The sequence below is a fragment of the Falco biarmicus genome, chromosome 2 (genome assembly GCF_023638135.1).
Source record: "Falco biarmicus isolate bFalBia1 chromosome 2, bFalBia1.pri, whole genome shotgun sequence".
Lineage (NCBI taxonomy): Eukaryota > Metazoa > Chordata > Aves > Falconiformes > Falconidae > Falco > Falco biarmicus.
The window spans coordinates 67,858,986-67,878,607 of NC_079289.1; the positions used below are offsets into that span (position 1 = coordinate 67,858,986).

General features: G+C 42.7%; 1 long non-coding RNA gene across 1 annotated transcript; it reads left to right on the forward strand.

Moving 5' to 3' along the window:
• Nucleotides 1-3,887: 3,887 nt before the first annotated feature.
• On the forward strand, nt 3,888-18,641 carry LOC130144737 (uncharacterized). Its single transcript, XR_008820228.1, has 3 exons — nt 3,888-3,974; nt 13,246-13,372; nt 15,055-18,641. It is a non-coding gene; the product is annotated as an uncharacterized LOC130144737 (long non-coding RNA).
• Nucleotides 18,642-19,622: the final 981 nt, after the last annotated feature.

Sequence of the window (19,622 nt, forward strand, 5' to 3'; positions counted from 1 at the left end):
AAAAGCCCCCAGCCTTGCAAACAACAGTAACTGTGCGACGTTGCAAAGGCCTTTCCTCTTACCTGTGGGACAGTTGGGGGGCAAATCTTGCAAAGGCAAATTTTCAGGCAAATGTGATGGTTGATTTTCTGAGGGCTCTTTTTACTGCCTGACACTAACGGTGAGACCATTGGGGCCATTGGGTTGTGGTGGTCACGGGTAGGACAAGTGCCAGGAGGCAGAAAGCGTGGAGAGGACATTTCCCATAGCCCATCACACATATGCTCCTGGTTCTTCTGTGAGCTCTCTGCAGTGACACAGGGAAGCCAGGAAAGGCCTGGGGGGGTGGGAATGAAAGAGGTCCAGCAAACCCTAGGCAGCGGCTGCTTCTTACAGCTGAATGAATTCACCCTGTGCTCCAGGAGAGGTCCCGAACAGGAGATGCCTGTCCCTGGGCTGAGTTACCTCTGCAACCAACCAGCAGGAGCCCGAGCTGCAGAAAAACATAGCACAGCCTCAAACAGCACCAGTGCCGGTGGGAAAGGTGCGCTTTGCTTCCTCCCCAGCCCTGGGAAGGTGGGTGCATCCCTGTGGTTGCCTCTTGGCAATGGGTGGTGACCACGGCTGCGAGAGCAGCAGCCCCTGCACCCCTTCCCGCTCCACCTCTGGTCATCCGGGGGGGGGCATGTCTGGCTCCCCAGGATTCTGCCCTTCTGGGTCCCTGGAAGCTCCACATCCCTCTCTGTGTACCCGTGTGCAGGAAAACATCAGCTGAAAGAGGATCGTACGAGGGTGCAATGCAAGGCGCTGCGTTACCTGGTGCTAATCAATAAAGCGAAAATGTAGCTTTTTGACAGCACTTGTAATTTTGACTATTGCAATGGTGTGCCATTTCTTTGAATGCAGTATGCTTCTGTGCCCCATTAAAGGATGGCTGGCATCGCTTTCAACTATTCACAAATGCTGAGATGTTGAAAAATGTAACATTTACAAAAGATACATCTGGTGTATATTTACAAGGCTCAGGAATCATTTAAATAGTGCCTGTGCCATCACCATATTAGGAAAAAAGTTAGTCCCAGCCCCATATGTGAAATCAGTAGTCAAATGTGTGCTGGTTGAAAGTCCACTGATCTGATATAGTATTTTGGAGTATTAAATGTAAATGTGCCATACTGGGTGTAATACCTACATGTGTACACCGGTATAATGTGTGATAATTGCCCATGTGCACCTGCTTCAAACTATGTGGTCAGGAGAGGATTGTGGGTTTTGAGGGGCAAATGTGTAATTTTTTATTAAAGAAGAATCTTTGGCTTCTTGCTGTGAGAAGTCATCGTATTTTTCCCTACTCTTCAATGAGAATTGTAAGACCTGCCTAAGAATCAAGGAAAAAGACGTTGAACAGCTTCCTTTATATCACATAACATGTTGAGGACAAAAAAGTGTTTGTCTCCTCCTGCCAGTGCAATACCACTTAGGCTACATTTGAAAACTATTTTTTAATTAATGTGATGGGTCGTGTGGGTCACCACACTAAGGCAGGAAATTCAAGGTAAACCAGATACTCCCTTTCTCAGTCACACAAACATGAATTAAGCATGTAGCATCAGACTTAATTTCAATTTCTAGGTCTGTAATTGAATCTAGCTCAATGTGAACTTTTTTTTCTGCACCGTCACATTTATATCTGGATGTTAGTGACATTATTTAAAGCAACAAATCAACCTATAGGACTGTGTTCAGCTATACTTTCTTTATGTCATTTGACAGTAAATGGAATAAAAAATGTTACTTTTCTCTAGGGGCAGATTTGTTAAAGGGTTTTCATCTTTTGTCAAGATATTTAATCTCGGAATGTTACAAAAAAATTGCACAGTTTGTACAAGTGCAGATTTCTGCATGCACAGTTTGCCTGATTGCTAATTTGGATGAACACGCTTAGGCTTAACACAGGCGAATGAGGGAGGAAAGATAATTTTTGTGTATATCCTTCTGAGTCAAGTGTGAGTCCCTGGACTCTAAGGGAAGCAGGTATCCACTTTTGGGGCTGAAGGCTGTCACTCTGGATTACCCCATACATCAGTCTCAGTTCATGCATGCCAATGAGAACAAATCCTAACAATGAGCTGTTGAGTGATGCCAGCAGAAATGAACGTTTCTGAAAGCTTTGGGGTTTTGGAGAAAGCAGCTGAAGCCGACTCTGCAGCGTTCACCACTGCTGACTAACCAAAGGAGGGTGAGATTTTGGCAAAAGCCTCCCACGTAATGGACAATTTTGAACACACCTTTGTTTTCCAACGGGCTGAGTAAAGCTGATACGGCACTATAGAATTAGGCCAAAATGCCCAACTGTGTTATTTCCTCAGAGGGGTTCACTGATGGAACGACCTATCCAAAATTATTAGTGCTCCTAGTAATTATTATTATTATTAATTCCTGTTGGTAAGCCTGTCCTTCCATCACAGTAATAATCACGTGCTGGGATGTCTACTGCTTAGGACATCATACACCTTTGGAAATGGATGATTGTTTAATTGATAGATTGTAAAGATGGGCTGACCTATTGCCTTTCCATGTTTTGCTTTGCTTCAATTGCTTGGACTCTTGCAGCTCCTTAGTAGCTTCTCTGATCCATCATGTCAGGCTGGCAGCTGTGCCTCTGCACTCTGCCTGCCTGCCCACCGTGAGCCAGATTTCGATCTCAGACGCATGGCATACCCTCCTCCCTCCCTGTCCTCTCGCCGGAGAGCTGATTTTGCCTGCACCTCTATTAAATGGCTTGATTTTAATGGGAACAACTGCTTTCTCCCACGGGTCCTCTCAATCCAGGGCACTAGGTGTGCAAGGACAGAGGAGGGCACACTCCCAGATGTCCCTAGGTGTGTGCTACGCATCCAAGATCAGGCTCCTGCCTGACATCCGTGGGCTGAGCAACCATCCCCTCTGCCCTGCCCCGCCCCCCCCCCCCCGCCAGCGAATGGTCCCACTCAGTACTGTGGCCATTTTCATGTGGAGATATTTCCCCCACGCTGTGTAACTTCTGCCCTTACTGCGGACTCCCTGCTTCTTTCTACCTTAATTTCTCTGTGGCATGCAGGCTCCCAAAGGACAGCATCTCAAATGAATAAACTCCATTTTACATCAATCCACTTGGGAAATTGTCCTCAGAGGTTTCCACCCCCTCCCCACCACTAGAAAAAATGTTTAGTAGATGGTTGAAATTTTACAAGAAAATGTTCAAGAAGGAACAGATATTTTTTACTGCCAAGCTGTATAATAGGTGTTTTTGAGAGGTCGTTAACTTCAACAGTATAGTCAAAACCTGTGTTACACCCTACACTGCATCCTTCGTTAAGCAATTAAGTTACTGATAGGCTTTTACATTTATTTACCTTGATGGAAAGATATGTTTACTCAACCTGAGTACAAATCAACATGAGGAGGTGGAAGTTCAGAGAAAATTTGACTAATGATGTTGTGTTTTCATCCTTAAAAGAAAGAAAAAAGCCTCCCTGCTTTTGATGCTATTTTATCTTCATTGGAAGGGATCCGAAATGATCCCAACTGTCATGTGAGTGCTCAGTTAGGCTCAGATCCTCTTTGATTGCAGCTGAACATCTCTCTCTGTTGGCTCATACCTTCCCTTATATGAATACAGCGTACAGCACTTCAGGTTGTTTATTAACCAGTGGTTTAACTCTTCCTCTGTGGATGCTCTCACAATTATATCTTTAAGCAAAATACAGGCTGCGGCCACCTTTGCCTGGGGAGATGTTAATGGGTCCACATCGCTGACGTGAAGGAAGAATTTCCTCTCAGTTTCAGAATAACTCCTAAAATACAAACCTGACTGGTACTAATCATATTTCTTTCAGTGAACCTTAATTATCTCTCCTTTTCTTTCAGGCCCACTCTGTTCTCCAGGCTTGTTACGTGGATTTCTCTCTCTGCAAGTAATTCCTCAGCATCTCCTTGAATGGCATCTACCACACGTGAGCATCCTTCACGTCTCTAAGATACTTTTGTTGTTATTCTTTTTTGAACATTTGTTTTTTTGAGATGACATTGATAGACATGAGGCCTAAGTCTGGAGATGTTCTGTGGGTAGAGCTCACATTTATTTCAGTATGTTGAGCAGTTTTAGGATCTGATCCATATTGAAGACTAGCACGGCGTAATGAGGCCTGGGCATATAAAACAATATGTATTCTAACACAGCTCACTCAAAACAAATATGTTCCCTTCTCTTCGGCTGGTGTAAACAAACAATCTCCATTGTGTGCAGCAGGGCTGTGCTGCACTGCTTCGCGTGCAGCAAGAGCCTGGCTTCCCAGTTCATGGAACAGCATCTCCATCCCGTGACACAGGTCTTCCCACTGCATGCCCGGGCAACCCAGGTGTAGGACACCGGTCCTAAAAGCTGACGTTAAGTCTGGTGTTAAGTCCTAAGTGCTTTATAGGGAGAACTTTTCTGGCTGCAGACATACTTAAAGGAGGTCTTGTTTCTGAGTCCTGTGCTCTTCAGTCAGGCAAACCTGTCTCTGGATTGCAGGACAGTTTGCACGGTGGGCAAGCAGAGAATGGGTGTCATAGTTGTCGCGAGATGCCCTCGTACTGATCCCCAAAATTGTCTCTTCTGATATCTAAATTTCCTTGTCATAAAGATCGGCAACCTCATGAAAAATTCGTGATGACTCGAGGTGGAAACATTAGCAGAGGCTGGTTCAAAACTCACGTGCAAGATTCCTTGTCTGTGTGAAGCGCCGCAAGTTTGAACCCAGGTGCTCCTTCTGTGATTGAACTCAGACTTCTATCCTGTTCTGCAAAACCATTACCCTCTCCTTGTAACTTGTGCTGGAAGCGGAGTGAGCTGTTTTGGCACAGAAATGATTTCATTGTTAGGCTAAGTGTTACACAGATGGCATTCTTAAATGTAAAATTCTTTTTATGATTCTTTCGATTTCATATTTATTTCATTAGATCATTATTTATGTTAAAGAGACACCATTAATATGAAACGTGCTCAGCTTGAAAGAAAATGTTGAGAGGAGTTTCAGGTATCTGATCCTCAATCCTTTAGTTTTTGTGTTTTGCATTTTCCTATTTAAAATGTTTTTTTGTGTCTCTAGGTGCTATGTGACAGATCCACACAAACAACAGAGGGGAAAGAGCCTCACTTAACTGATTAGAGGAGAGAAGCAGTGAAAGGGAATATGCACAAAGCACTGCCAAGTTCACAGAGCAAAGGAAAAGATAAAAAAAATAGAATAATTTCACCAACTTTTTTTTTTTTTAATTTTTATTTAGAGTAATGCGAGGTATTTCTTATACTAGCAGCAAGGAAACAATTTTCAGACAAAAATGTGATTTCTTAATCAAGGGTCTCTAATTCAAAATATATTTATTTAATAAACAGTAATTATGATAGCTGCAACTACTCATTCATATCAATAATTCATTCAAAAGTAAACCATATAATCATACTAGCATTTATTTTTCCATTTAATAGGCTGTGATTTAAAATAAATGTAAATCGTCATAGTCATTCAGCTCCATATACTGGGAAAGGAAAAGTCACCTTAAACCAAATGGATATTGTGGAAAAAAAGGGGACGAGAAGTTGTTCCAGAGAAACAGCTTATGGGGGCAGACCTTAACATGAGCTAAAGAGAATCTGCTTTGTAGATGTCAACAGAGCTTTAAGCTGAAAAAGGGTAGATTTAGGTTACATATTAGGAAGAAATTCTTTACTGTGAGGGTGGTGAGTCACAGAAACAGGTTTCCCAGAGAAGCTGTGGATGCCCCATCCCTTGAAGCATTCAAGGCCAGGCTGGATGGGGCTCTGAGCAACCTGGTGTAGTGGAAGGTGTCCCTGGCCATGGCAGGGGGGTTTGAACTGTGTGATCTTTAAGGTCCCTTCCAACCCAAACCATCCTATGATTCTATGATTGTAAGGCTGAGTTACGCTAGATGAGACTCAAGTCAGTAATTTTAAAGGATGGGATGTTGTAGAGGGTTTTCCACTGAGTCATATTTCTTTCTTTAAGAAAATAGATGAATATGATTTCTTCCACTTTTAAACAAGAAAAGGTAACAAATGTGACCAAGAAAATTCTAGTTTGAAGAAGTTTATGTGTGGAAATAATAGGCTGTTTGCAAGTCGTAGGTTGGCTCTGCACGTGTATGTGGAGCAGTATTTATTTTTTCCTGTTGCTAAATAGTTAGCCAAACCCTTTCCTAACTTGTATCCCTAACTACCCACCTCGTTTCGTCAGCTGACAGCTTTTTTTAAACTCCTTAACCATCAGCACTCCCGCAGCAAGCTTTGTTGAAAGCCTTTCTTTCTGTCCCCTTGTCTGAGGTCCAGAGAGTGGTGTTTGTAGGCTGTGGAGCATGGTGGCACTGTTAGAACAATCTTTTTTTTTTTCCTTTGGGCACAGGAAAAAAGCGATGAAGAGCTTGAGCCCCAGTCAGCATGTGCTAGAGCATCCCAAGCGCTGGGTGCAGATCTTGCCTTGCAGCTTTTTCTGTTGCTTTTGCTTTCAGTAGGAGAGGCCAGAGCTCGTGATGGGGAGCGGGGTGTCACTGCACCGCCTATTCTGCTCCCACATCCGAGCCAGCGCCGATGGCATACCCTTCGGGCCTTGCCACAGCCATAGGGCCCTCTTGTCCTCCGATGAGCTCAGCAAAGCCCTTTTCCTCCCTCAGACAGAGCGCCCTGTGTTCTGGCTGGGAAAATAAGGCCACGCACCCCTTCTTCCCCTGAGCTCTGGCAGCGATGCTTTCGGGGAACATCTGGAGGTGGTGGCTGCAGCCACAGTGCTGCCGTGAGCATGCTGCAGGTTAACCCTGCCAAAAGATCTTTTCACAGCCTCGCAGCTGAGTTTTGTCACCCATACAGTTATTGTGTTACTCTCCCAAGGCTGTCCCAGCAGTGGCTGCCCCACAGGTGTAGCCTGCAGTGCACAGGGGTGTACGGCCACAGGGCAGGCAAGTTAAAGTGGTACCTGACTTCTGGTTCTTCCAGTCTCTGCCATGCTTTGTGCGGTTGACATTCCTCCAACAGTTTTTAAGGAGAAAAGTGAGTCATGTTTAATTTTCTCTGTCCTAATAGAGAGGAACCATACTTTTTCCACCAGTTACTGCATTATTCCTCTCTCTGGTGTGGCTCTGATTTAGTGCTGGATGAAGCTCAAAAGGAGGATTAGTGTAGATATACTCCCATATGCTTGGATGCATTTCTGAACTGTGTCTGTACCATCCTCACTGCTTTTGATGGAAAAAGCTGGGCTATAAACCTGATGAGAACAGGCTTCCATGCAAGATGTTTAGTATTTCCTGCTTCCATTTGGGCCAGGAATACAGCACATCCAGCCCCCTTTGGCCCTGCAGCTCTTGGTCACGGGCTTGCCTGAAATGCAGAAAATCACAGCAGCAGAAAACGAATGGGGGAATAAGAGGAAGTTTTTATCTACTTTAATAAAGGCTAGATTAGGGTTTAGTTCCAGCTTTGACCAAAACTTTGCAGGGGGATGGGCACAGGTAGAATGTTTTTATTTTAATGGAATTGGTTTATCCACCTTTTACATGGTTGCACTGGAGTGCAAGCCCATTTTTACGGTCCTGAGTAAAAGAACCTGTGCTGCTTTTTAAAAGCTGCACCTTCTGGGAAAATTAGGGCTGGCTGTAGGACCCTGACTGTGTTGCATTCAAGCAAATTGGGAGTACAAGAAGGGAGAAAGAAGAACAGAAAGAGTGAAAGAAGGAGAGAGGGAGGCTTTCCTAAAGATAAGCTGCTACAGTGAGTCATATTACTCCTTGGTGTCACACATGGGGGCTTCACTATACCGAATACCTAGTCATCATCAAATTGTTTAATAGTCAAACACCAAGCCACACTGAACTTAATCCCAAAACTGCTGTTCTGCTGCCATTTGGGGGCTTTCTTCTTTCTTCTTTGTTTTTTTAAAGAATTTCCTTTTAGTACTGTAATCAGATGGTCATTTTTGCTGATTCTTCTCTCCATTACAAGGGTTTCTGAGTTTATGAATGAAAGGCTATGTTTTCTCAACCAAATCCTCCACTCCTCAGTCTATTAACAAACTAATGTTAACTTCCCAGTTTTGACTGAAACGACAGTCTCTGTGAGCTGGATGCTTGAGGAGTCCAAGCTAGCTAGGTAAAGAAACACCTTTTTCACATGCCCCGGTCTGGCTCCTGCGTTGCCCCACAAGTTTCTATCAGCACAAAGGCTGACATTGTCTGTAAGGAGCAACTCAGATTACGGCCCCTTCCAGCTGCATTGCCCCTGACCCGAGTCCTGCCCCGGGCTGCCCACACTCTGCCCTCCCCATATGCGTGGAGACTTCAGCTACAGCCTGCTGCCTGCCAATGTTGAGTCTGGTCTTTAAGGGTGGCCTTGGATGCGTTTTGAAAGGCAGCGCAGATGCTCTGTGGGGATAACATGGAATGATTATTTTAGGGCAGATTTTCCCCTAAAAAAAAAAATAGTTCTACATGCACGCAGTTTGATCTTCACACAAAGGATTTATATAAGAACTCACTTCTCTCTGTCAGTTATGAAAAAAAAAAAGCATGCTGGTGGGATTTAGGGAAGTGTGCAGGCTAGAGGATAGCAGCAGACAAAAGGGAGTTTTTTCTTCTAAGAACATCTGCACAGCTGGAGCTCTGGCAGCACTGTGGTTAGAAAGCCTAGGTGTTGCCTGGCCAGGGCAAGGGACGATGTCTGTTTGGCACCCTCCTGACAGGCAAATTTGGCCAACAGTTCTTAGAGCAGTCCTCAGCCCCATGCCCTGCCGTGTATACACAGAGGTACATGCATTATTTTGCCATCAAATGCCTGTTCTTGGGAATCTGCCACCCTGGAGGTAAACTGCATGTAAATGGTCTAAGGGTAAGGATGTGAGAAGAAACTGTGATTCCTTTCCATGGTAAAGTAGATGTAAAATAGGTACAAAGTTCGCTGGGTCTGTCAGGAATAGAATTGCCGCAGTGCCTCTAGACCAGCACAAACCCAACATCCTGACTCCTAGATGCCCTGCAAAAATGTGCCTACAGCTCAGGGTAGAGAGACTTAACAATAGGTCTGCTAGAGAAACAGCCCTTGCAGCCTAGCAAGGGCCCAGCAGGATAGGAAACATTTGGCACCTGCACCCCCAAAAGTATTCCTAAGGTTGGGTCGGCACCTACGAGTGGAGCACTGGCTAACTCTGTCCAGTCTGTGTTGTGCTGTGAAGGAAATGTGCATGTGAGACTGAAGTTGCTCAGATTTCTGTCTGTCTCAGGCTGGCCCCATTCAGCTATCTCTGTCCTTCCCAGGGAGTGAGTCCCAAATCCAAAGACAGATCCTAACAATACAACCTCTGTGCTTGCCTTTAATATAGCATGATTCTTAAAACTGAATATAAGCAGGGATGAGGCTTTAGATCTTCCTCAAATCTTAGTGTAACTTCGAGGTTGTCAGGCAGTATTGAAGTGAGAGATCTGGAGTAGGAAAATTAGTGAACACAAAAGTCATGATATTTACTCAGTTTATGCATTTTCTCTCTTTTTTTTCCCATAAAACCTGCATAACTGGCGTGTAATTGTTTTGCTAAGTGAGCCTTGAAAGCAAAAGTCTTGATAGCTGTCACATATCTTCTTTGTAGTACAGTGTGTTGTCCTTAGAAGCTAATCAGTAGAACTTGCTCAGAAGAACTTAATCAGCAGAACTGAGCATATTGTCAGTGCTTAACAAATAATAAATTATAATAATAACAGCCGTTCCTTTTGACACAACTATCAAACTTTTGCTTTATTTCCAGGAGTGCCTTACTTGCCTCTAGTTAGGATTTAATACCTACTACATCTCTGCTTACTGTGGTTGAGAGGATGGGTGATACAACCTAACAGGGTAGAAGTACTGGTTGAAATGAAATTTTGACAAACAGCAGAAAAAGAAACCCAAGAAAGTTATTGGGCTGTTCCTTTTCGCTTACTGGTGTTGCTTATAAGACTTAAAAATTGGATTCAAGAATAGATTTGATCTGTTAGATTGTTAAAATGTGAAACATTGTGCTTATAAGTTAATAGAATCACATATGAATTTCCTGGTAGTCTCTTTTTTAAAAGACAGACTCATCAGGGTTTCCTTGCAGAAAGGTGAATGTATCCAGAAGCACATCTATTGTTATTAATTATTTTTATTATAAGGAGCTTGGATAGCTTGGAGAGTTGTTAACATATCTGGGGCTATCACTTCTTTGTCACCACTGTAATTTGTCCTGGACTGGGAGTTACTGACAATCATTTCATTTTCTGATTGTTTGGTAGTTTATATGCAACTAGTTGGTGGGTTTTATTCACTTTCAACAAGACATATATCCACATTATAAAGGAAGCCACAGTGTCAGCTCTGAGCTGACAATAATTGTCACAGGCTTAAATGGAACTGTGTCAATTTATCCCGGTTGTGGATCTGACCAATGATCACAACTGGCATTAATTAGCAGATGTGTTATCGGACTCCATGGAGATGGCCTGGGTTGAGTGACAATAGAGGTGCTCAGCCACCGTGGCCAGTGGAGCTGTGCCAGTTTGGCAGCTGATGGCACGGTACCCAGTGCCAGCAGGTGGATAGTCCAGGTCACCCGTGATGGAGGCATGGTAGTGGCTTCTGCTGCCAGGCCCCACACAGAAGGAGTCCCAGAGCGCAGGGCAGCCGGTTGTATTAAAACACAAGCAATGTAAGGCACCTGGGAGAGGAGGAGGCGGGGAGGGAAGAGGGGGAGGATGCTCCAGCGCTGAACTGACTCATCCTTGGAGCCGGGTATGCATGAGAGATTGCGCTGTTAGTGCAAAGTGAAAGCCACCAGCAAAATGTGCTGGGGCTCTGGCTTCCCGAGTGCACCATCTGAACGGACACTGTAATGCCAGTTGCATGCATGTGACAGAAGGGTGGGGGAGACAGATCTAAAAAAAGGGGATCCGAAAGAGCAGCAGGATTTTGCAACGGCAGCTACTTTCACCCACAGTGCTGTTATGGCTGTAAACCAGGGGTTTGGACCATGAGTAGAGAAGTGTCTTGAGCAGGTCATGTGGGTGAATGAAGAGCAGGAACGTGACAAATTTGAGAGGCTGCACCTTCACCAGGAGAAATAAAGGACATACTATCCTCCCTTTGCATTCATCTGAGTGCAGAGTGGGCTAAAACCAAGCCAATAACCTGTGCAGATCCTTCTTGCTCAACAGCAGCCACCCCATATCCTTTTTCATGCCCACTTGTCACCACAGGATGGTGGAAAGGAACAAGCTGCCAAGCTAATGGTGTGAGACCTTTGTAAAGATTTCTGGTCTCAACATTCACAGGACAAACTTGGACCCCCGGTAGCTCAGGGAGTAATCTTTTCAGCGACTGACACAGTTTCAAAATTGGCTCAAGTTAACTGACCCCATGCTTTTTGGTGCACTGGGAAAAAAATTCTTTTCACTGTGAGATCTTTTCGGTGTAACCCAGGAAAGGAAAACAGCAGAATAGTGAGTTAAACAGTACTGGGAATGGAGAGGTCTGTAGGCTGGTCCCAGGCCTCTGACCCAGCTGATGGGAAGATGCAGACTATCTGAGGAAGGTGAGACAGTAACCACCGCCCTCAAATCCTGTCACCCTTTCCGCACACTTCTCACACCATTTTAAGCAAGATATGAAAAGATGTTTAGGCACCTATTTGCTGTGACAAATCTGGGTCCCTCTCTGAATAGCCATCTCTGGGCCCAAAGCCACAAGAGGATATGACTGAGACGCCTGTGGGATATAGATGTCCAAGTCCAGGATCCCAATCCACATCCCCGCTAAGTTCATCACCCACATTTTTGCTAATAAAGGTCTTAGGACATCTAAAATCCTTCTTCTGCTCATGCCCCTTGGCCAGACAGTCACGAACTCAGCTGAGCTGAACTTCTCAGAAGCTAATCCTGATTCACCTCCTCAAACTATGCATTGCTTTGCCTGCATGTCCACAGAGTGGCCTGGCAAAACACATGTAACACGTGCTCAGAACTGAGCAGTACACTAAGTACAGCCGCTGCCTTCACTGTCACTGAGGGTAAATGCCCTCAAAGTCCACCTGGGCTTCAAGAGGTTCTTATCTCTTATCTACAAAAAGAGCAGGAACCGTAACCAGGAATCTACAAGCTAAAAGTCCGTGGGGGAAGGTATTTTCCGTACTTTCTGCAGAAGTGGTGCCGATATGCATAAGGTTCTCTGGGAGGAGTTTGAGGCAATAAGGTGGAGTATAAGATACCTACTCCAGCCCTCCTCTGCTGAATTATCTTGCTCTGCACTTAGATGTTTTGGATTGGTACAAGGCAGAGGATCTTATTTGGTATACTCATTGCTGCGTAAGGTGTTTCTAAAATATTGGCTTCACAGCCTAATGAAAATACAGTGATTTTTCAGAAAAATCAGTAGAACACATCCTCAAAGGATATACAGACGTGATGATTATTAGAGTTTTAATTAAAATATCAGGTAGAATAAGTATTATGGTGTGTTATCATTTCTAAGATAACAACAGAATAAAGGTGCCCATTTCTTTCTTGAGTGCAATTTTCTAAATGAAAAAGTAAACATTAATATCTTCAGAGATCTTACTGATCTTGTACGATAATTTAGAAAAATATCTCTATTAGGGATAGTTATGTATGCTTTTTGTTGGAAATGCAATCACAGGATATGCACATAGCTGCAATCTGTAGACAGATTAAGTAAATTAAATCACTCAATGTCTTTTTTCAATAGCTCTAAAGTTAAAAGTAATTTGCAAAGAAAATACTCAGTTTCAATTGGTTTGTAATATCTGTTAATGATCTTTGGAAAAATTTCTGATAACATGCAGGAATTCCCTCAGGGACAGGGTTGTGAATAAGTGGATTTTTTTAAGTTGGAGATGTCATTAGCTAGTGATTTCTTTGAAGTAAAAAGCTGTTATGGAATAAATTGCAGAGGTATACAAGTGAACAGGACAATCATTTTTATGAATAATATACATTTTTTCTACTGTGCTTTCTGCCCCCCAAAGAAATAATTTACAATCTAAGTTGCCATTACAAACATCCTGGAATCACAACTGTGTGTGCATTTTGTGCTTACTTTATGTACATGCTCCATCTTTATGTGAAAGCACAGATTGCTGGTGTAAAACTGCTAGTGTAAGGAGCTGATTTGCTCCTTTTAATGTTGGTTTTTTTTCTGTTCTTCCATCCCAGTAGATAACTTTTCTAACCTGCAATGCTGAAACAGCTTCCCATAACTGAAATGACTCCAGCACAGCTATTCCCTAGAAGACATCCTCCCTGATTTCTTGTGGGGCCTGTAAGATGACTGAAGTTGTAGGTAAGTGCGATCACGGAAAAAAGGGCTTCTGTTCTTTTGGTACCTTGTTAGCATTAAGAACTTTTTAACAGTTCAGAGATGAACCAGGTATCTATCATGTGTCACTACAATAAGGCAACATTTCTCAGGGCAAGTGAGATCTCCTGGTCTCTGTCCCATCTGAAGCAGAAAAGAGTGCCGGGGCACCACAGAGTGCATGTGCCCACGGGGAGCATTGCCCTGCTTCAGAGGTTCAGCTGTACCATTTGGCCACAGGCAGCTGAGGATGGGCCATACGTCTCCGTAGGCTCCTGTGGGTGGGTCTGTTTTTACACAGGGACTGGGGACACTCTGAAGGGATGCTGGTCTGGGTGATGTGGCAGTAGGGCTCCAGGGTGTGCTGTCACATGGACCAAAAAAGAAGGCTAGCTGCAGCCATTGAGCCTTTGGTTTCCTCACCTTCCTCCAAACCTCTTTAGCCCAAGATTGTATTGACCTTGGTCTGCTTTTTCCTGATCTGCAGACAGGGCTGTAAGGCACACCGTGCTAGCGTGAATATGACTGTTGCCTCCAGGGTTCCCACACAGGGTTGGAGAAAATTTGTCTGGCTCTAGAAAGAGACATGAACAGCCACCAGTCTGAAAAGCCTCCTAGCGTTTCCTGATCCTCTGAAGGCCTATGTAGGAATCCATACCTTTCCTGATAATCCATCAGCAGGTCAGACAGCCCCTCACTTCCCATACACAGATGTTCAGTGATGCTCTGCAATTGCTCTGAGTGTAGTAGGATGCCTTCCTGGCTGCTCCTTAGCGTTCACTAGCCCTGGTCAATCCTAAGATGCCTTGACTTTGACAGAGGCCAATACTAGACAATATGGAAGGAGACTTTCCCTCCTCACCGCGTGTTTAACAGTGTAACAGTTAACCACGTATGAAGATGCCTTCCTGACCCTGTCTATTGACTGACATATGCCAAGAACCATGGGGATGATTAGCATGCTAGAAAAACTCACAGATTTTTTGAAGGCTAGGAGCAGCCAGTATTATAACCTAACCTGATCTTCTGCATATTACATGCTACTGAATTGAACCCAATCTGAATTTTGTGTGAAGATTTGCTTTTATGGCTAAAAATGCCTCCCCATTTATAAATATGATGCTGTTTCTCTCAGTACTATCCAGGCAGCAGCAAGTTCCATTAACTGTATAGTGTTTAGAAAAACAATACCTCTTCTCCATTTGAAATTTGATACATCTTTGTTTCACCTTGCAGGATAGGAAAGGTTTGTTTTTGGTTTTTTTTTTTTTTTTCCCCTTTGCTGCTAATTAGGTTGGAAGATCATGAGGACAACATGTTATTTATATTATAGTCATGGTTAAGTAGAGCTCTGATGAAGCCTGGGGATCCCATCACACAAAGTGAGGGAGACTGTGCAAGTCCTTTGGGGCTGGGACTATTTGAATAGACAAATGGCACATTTTCAAGGAAGCTGAGTGATTTAACTGGAAAGATTGTCACGCAGGTCAATGGATTTGTACCTCTGAATCACCTATGCTTTTCTGAAAAACTCATGCAAAGTTTGAAAGAAGGGTATGGAAAAGTGAAGTTTCTAAAACAGACTAAAAAATGAGTTTGGGATATAGTCAGCAAAGGAAAAAAGGTATTGCTAATATGTAGCTCTGTGTCCTGTCCACTATCCATAGGTCACATTAACCTCCAGTGGCTGAAAGTCCTCAAAGAGAACAGCGTACACTGATGAAAGTATCTGCAATGATGTCTGCTTCATGCAAGGGCCCAAAGCCTTCCAGAAGAACTGCTAGGGTCCAAGGACATCTTCTAGATTATCTCAGGCAACAGCTCTTGTTCCAAGTTTATGGAAAGGGTTCATGTATGATTTGCAGTCCTATGAGGGTGAATGTTCTCTGAGAGACAAGCTGGTGCTTGTGTTCTTTATCTCTTCTCAAGAAATTTTCCATCCTTTTGACTTTTATCATTTTTGTTGCCATTCTCTGGACTTGTTCTTTTTCTACTTCCTTTTTTCAGGGATGAGGTGACCAAACTTGAAGACAGTATTCAAAGTGAGGATGTGCCACTGATTTATATAATAGCATTATAATATTTCCCATATTATTCTCTAAAACTCTTTTCTTCGTACAAACCCCATAAGATTCTTTTTAATTCTTTGAACTGCAGTGCCTTTTAACATCTGTAGTTTACTCTGATCAGATTTCGACAAAGGAATAAAAGGCTCCATTTTTCACATAGAATTTTATTTATTGTTTGAACTTTAGAGGAGAAATTGGTTAACTTACAATTTAAAATTCTTGGCAATGTAGACCATTGGGCAAAGATTTAATTATCAGCCCTTCCATACTTTCTGTAGAAATGTGTGAGGCTGAAAGTTGGTACAAGGTCTTGGCTTAATAGACTTGTCTTTTGTTTTACAAACACAGCCAAAGACTTAATTTAGAGCTGTCAGCATCCCCAAAGATGTCAGAAATGTCTTTCACCTGTACCTCCTTCCCAATGAAGCATGCTGGGGCCGTGTATTTACATGCCGTTCAACCAGGACCACACACACGTGCAAGCAGTACCCGAGTTCTGTGGTGTCCTCTTCGCTGTACTGCACACCTCCACACCAGCTCAGGGAAGACCCCTTTGAAAATGAGGTGCTTGATAACTGCAGACGGTGAGGATGTCACTCTCATGTCACAGCCGGGTGTTATGCCTTCATCAGGGTTTTAGAAAAGGCCCAGGGAAAACAGTTATGTCTCTTCTATTGCCCAAGACACTTCCTGCAGCTACTGCCTTTCCTTAGAGTTACCAATCCAAGTGCTGACCCTGCCTGACCCTACTTATCTTGTAAAAGCTGACAAGATCACAGCCTGAAGCAGTATAGCCACAGGCTTAATACTGGCTACCAAAATGTCTGTTTAGTATTTTCAAGAAATGCTGCTCTAAAGATTTACAATACTAGCTGCTAGATATATGGACAACACCAACACACAGCCCTGACCCCTGAACATTCAGCCTCACTTACACAGAAATTTGTGCCTCTCAAGGGGCCAACACCGAGCTGCCACAAAACAGTGATTCCCTATGTGCAAGTGAGCTGGAATGTAAGCATCATGTGATTACATACACTCAGATATTGGGTAAAAGTGTTTGAAAACAGAATTCATTGTTAGCTGCTTTCATCAGTTGCATTTCTGCTTTAGCAATAGAAAGAGCTCTGCCATTTCTGTGTAATATATATATATTTTAGTTTAGTGTAGAGAATTGTCTTCATTCTGCCTTGACCAAGGCAGTTTTTCATCAAAAGTTATTCTTAGATAACTGTAAGTTTCTTCCCGAGCAAACATTTTAGATACACTGTATGAAAGCAAACACACATTTCCTCAGATACCTCTAAGGATAAACACAGTTTTAAATATTCAAGAAATATTAAGGGACCGATCTAGTTTAGTTGTATATACATCCATACACAACATACATTAATAGTTCTTGCAGGAGTGGTGGTGTTTTTTAGGGTTTTTTTCCTTTTCTTTTTAGAACAGCAAAGACATGGAAAAGGTCCTATTGCTCCTGTCGGAAACTTCTGCTGACTGCAGCGTGAGTTGGATTGGGCCCAGAGAAACCAAATACACACAAGTAACAATGAGTTGGCCATACAAGCAAGGAAAATCACAGATAACAGGTGCACACAAATTAGCAGTGTACCTTTTAGGTCATCCAGTACAGCTCCCTGACACCATGAGATTGTTTCCTATGGCATATTTTCGGTTGTTTTGTGTGCCTAGATTAAATGTCCTAAGTGATGCCATGTCCCTAGGGAGAGATTGTGCTGTCTAGAGTATCTTGTTGTCAGAAGTTTTTTTTTTCCTTTCTTAACATCATCATATTTCTCCTAGTAATGTCCGTTTGCAAATCTCCTTCTTTTCCTTCATTGATGCTATTTTCCTTCAATATCTTTTAACTAGCGTGATGTTGTGTTTAGTTAACATTAAGCCAACCCATAGCTATTTAGCTCATTTAATCTTCCCTAACAAATCAGTCCTTTCAGTCTCCTGGTTAATCTTCCTCTCCTCTTGTCACACCCCTGCCTGTCAGTATCTTTTTTAGTTATGAGATTTTAAAGATGTGATGCATTTCTCTGAACTAATGACAGATCTGGTATAGAGCTGAGTGTCCTCAATGTCTTCTCACTGAAAAACCCTCATGATGTGCCCAGGGGAAAGCTGCCAGCACTCTGGAGAGACACACAGGTAGAGTATCCTGCTCAAACCACTTCCTTGGTGCCACTTATTCTATGGGCCAACAAAAACCTATAGAAACACTTAACCTAGTAGATCAAAACCCAAATACGTGCCATTATGGATTTATTTTACTTCTCACAATGGTAGGAGATAGGGTAGCGCAGATAAAAAGATCTTTGTTGCTGTTGTTGAGATTTTCTAACTCTTGGTCATGGACATTACAGTCTAAAATTATGGAAGATGTCACCTTCCATAACTATATCCGAGTACAGAGAGAGTACACTGTAGAAAATAATTATATACGTAGTCACAAGCCTAGCTGTTCACTTCAGGCAATAAATTCTGATCAACAAACAACACTTCTTTAGTGCTAAATGAGATCTTGGTTGTAATTGAATGTCTTTACCTTTGTGTTCTGTTGGATTGGAGGAATATCATTTTAATCTGCTCTCTTTAAATTTTCATTAAGGAACGTTTCAGCTACCTGCAGCCTCATCTGATGATGTTTAATGATACCAGCTAGCTCGGTCTGCCATGCACCAGCAGGGGCTTCTTTAAATTGGTCAACTTTATGGAACATTGTTTTCAAGTCTAATGTACTTGGAATCAACCTTTAAAAATAATGGTATCTTTAAAGACAGTTTATATATGTAGTGCACATACATGCATGCATTTGTATGTGCATATGTGTGTATGCATATATATGCGTAAATGCATACATGTGTACAGAAACACTGATCCTGTTCACCTTCTTGAAATCATTACAGCTAGTATTAACATAAATGTGCTGTTAAATTGGCAGTGTTATACATTCTTGTTGGAGTTTACTTCTGTAACATAAAATCAGAAAGATAAGCTGTGAAACTCATGCAGCTGATGACATAATGCTAGGATCTCGTGATGCTGAATCTCATATTTCTAGGAGTGTGGGATGGATGTTCCTTGCTGAAATAATTATACTGCCTATTCCAATATACGCTTCCTTGTTTTCATGTGGGCACTGAGATGTCCAAACCATTAAATGTATATGGTATGAGTCCTGTGTTCCTTTTTTATTCTAAAGAAGGCATTCACTTTCTACGGTTGTTTTATTGTATAATAAAGCCAATTACTCTAAGAATCTGCGATGAACATAGCAATAATATGTGACAATATGCATATTTACATTTAATAATGATGTCCAAATGTACATATGTGCATATAAATATGCATATATGTATATACAAATACACATAGAGAGACATATACACAAATTAAATGGAACCAATTAGAATGTGGCATAAACAGTTTCAAAGCTTACCTGTTATGGCTGTGTGAAGGGATAATTTGAGCTACAAAGACATGCAAGAAAGCATAGCTCAATACACTCCATTGGCTCATTCCCATTATGCTCAACAGCGACAGGCTGTATGCTAAGATGGGGTACCAGCAGACATCCGTAATGACAGCTGGTTCAAAACAGAGCTTTCAAAATAGTGCAACACCCCTAACTTACTTCCAAATCCTGGTGGTTGCCAGCACTTGACTGAGGCTGGTTCTTAAGGTCAGATGTTCAGATAAAAGTTATTCACAAAGAAACTGGTTCTTTATGTTTGAACTGTATATACATTCAGCACATAGACTCTTTGTTGCCCATGAATTTGCATTTGAGCTCACACATGGATTATGCTTGGCTATTACCTGCAAAAGCGATTGATGTTTCTCCCTGATACCATGCCCTATATGCCTGAGGCTGTCTTCTGTGGAGTTCTCCACTCTCTTGTGGGCTACATAAACTGAGATCCAGACAGTAGCTCGCTCTTTTTACTGGGACCAAAAAGATCCCTCAGCCTCTCTGTTGAGAAATGGAGGAAAAGTGGCTTCCCTTTAACATCACCCACATCACACCCACTATGCTCATCCAACTAGGAACACAGCAACCCCCGCCCCCCCTTCAGTTGTCCTGTGTGACTTTTCCTGGTGGATGCATATAGAATCTGGAAATAAACACGATTCTCCTTTGGAAGGAAATGCAA